Genomic DNA, 2,500 nt, shown 5'->3' with positions numbered 1-2,500 from the left:
ACATACATACATACATATATATATATATATATATATATATATATATATATATATATATATATATATATATATATATGTGTGTGTGTGTGTGTGTGTGTGTGTGTGTGTGTGTGTGTGTGTGTGTGGAAAGGTGTGAATGAGAACCAATATCTTCAAAATACAAGATATTCCCATATCTATATATGTATATATTTTGAGACGCACGAGATTTTAAATATGTGTGTACTAGATATACTAAAATACGTGTATATACATCAATATCTATTCCAATGCATATGCGTAAACTTATACGCATACACAAGAAAAAGTGGATGGCAAAGCGATTGGATTCAGTTGTCATGGCAACCGACAACCATCTACGCTTCGAGGTGTGGGCAGCTTGAAGGTAAAATAAAGCATTTGGAAAATACTCAATCTCTCCCCCTTTCTTTCTCTCTTTCTCTCTCTTTTTCCCCGTATATCTATCTATCTATCTATCTATCTTTCTATCTATATGTATATATATATATATATATATATATATACATATATACAAACACATAAATATACATATATATATATATATATATATATATATATATATATATATATATATATATATATATATATATATATATATATATATATATATATATATATATGTATATATATACATACATACATATATATGTTATATATAAATATATATATAAATACATATAATATATATATATATATATATATCACATATATATATATCATATATATATATTATATATATATACATATATATATATATATATATATATATATATATATATATATATATGTATATATTTACACACAAATATGTATATATGTAAATGTGTGTGCGTGCATATGTGTTTTGTGTGTGTGTGTGTGTGTGTGTGCTGTGTGTCTTAGTCTGTTTGTTTGTTAGTGTAATGTCTTAGTGATGAATGAGTTATGTATCAGTGTCTAAGTGTGTTAGTGTATTCATATGCACTAAATATATATATGTTTTTGTATGTCCTATACGCGCATACATATATAAACCTTCTTCGGTAGACACATATAATGAAAGACTCTTCATCTCTCCTGAGAAGTATGCGAAAAAAATATAATTGCCGGAGCTGCTTCTCTCTCCAGCAGCTTCCTTCGGGACCTCGAAAGTTCGGACAGATCATAATTCTCAATATTTGCGCCGGTTTTTTCGCACAGTATTTGGGCGAAAAAGAAAGGAAAATAAACAAAAGATTTCGCAAGATTAAAGGGGGGAACTTCTAGGGTACAATTTATGACCTCGATTTGTAATGGATATATTATTTTTGTGCTTTGTTGAATGTATCGTGTTGGATTTATGGCATCTACTTAAAGGTGAATGGAAGTAAGAAAAGGGGGAAAAGGTTTAATAGTTGTATCGTTTTCCCGTTCTAAGAAAAGGAAAAACCGGCAGTTTACCCAGATTCTGGATCATTCCGTTTCGGCAATTATATCGTGAAAGAGAGAGAAAACCATGACAAAGCAATAGGAAAATGTTAAATATAAAAAAGGGCAATTCTGAGTTAGACATTTGGCGCGGCTACCCTTTCCTTGGGATACTTCGCCGTACGAACGAAACACACCTACCCACAGACCCCCATCCCAGGGGTATTTTCCTACAGGGGCCAAACCCCCGAACGCCCTTTGCTAAGGCACTTGCCTAACGGAGACAAGCCCCCAGAACCCCTTCCCTGGGGGTATTTCACCATACAAATGAAGCATACCTACCTAACCTCCTACCGGGGACAAGCTCCCGCACCCCCTTCCCCCAAAATATCTAGCTTACTTGAAAGAGACGGAGGGTATGACTCGGCAGCAGCGAGTAGGAAAGGGTGCAGTCGCTTATATGCCTCAGGGTGGGCGCTAAAGACAATCATCCTCGCTAGGTACGCAACAAAATGCACTTTCCGACGGCCAAATTGAGGGATTGTAAGTTCTGCGTCCCTCCAATTCCTCTCCGTGTTATTTTTAAGGGCGCCGGTTTTGGGATCGACAAAATTTAACGAGTGGTTCACTTTGAAGCCTTAGTTCAGACCATCATATGCTTTCCAAGTGTCTGAAATTGTTGTTTCTCTGTAAATTCCTCCAAACACCCATTGGCTATACATTATACTCTCTCCTTACGAATTTACTGATCCAAGTAATTCTAGTGAAAAATACAAAGCAAAATATGTAGCTAAAAGTTATTCCCAAGAAAAAGATGTAGATTTTAGGGGAAATTTTTCACCCATTGCTAAGCTAACCCCAATAAGAATGTTGATGTAAATTAGATAGATAGATAAATATTATGAACATATTAAATACAAGAAATGTAAGAATTGTTTTAGGAAATGTTTTTTTAAAACTTGATACAAATTTACCAGGGATACACAGCGACATCTGTGAAATTTTCAGAAAGCTCAGTATTGTTCACATTCGAGACGGTTCGAGATATCGAGGTTTGTAAACTTGTTTCTCTCTCTCTTTCTCTCTCTCTCTC

The sequence above is a fragment of the Penaeus vannamei genome, chromosome 25 (genome assembly GCF_042767895.1).
Source record: "Penaeus vannamei isolate JL-2024 chromosome 25, ASM4276789v1, whole genome shotgun sequence".
Classification (NCBI taxonomy): Eukaryota; Metazoa; Arthropoda; class Malacostraca; order Decapoda; family Penaeidae; genus Penaeus; species Penaeus vannamei.
This window is presented reverse-complemented; position numbering follows the sequence as displayed.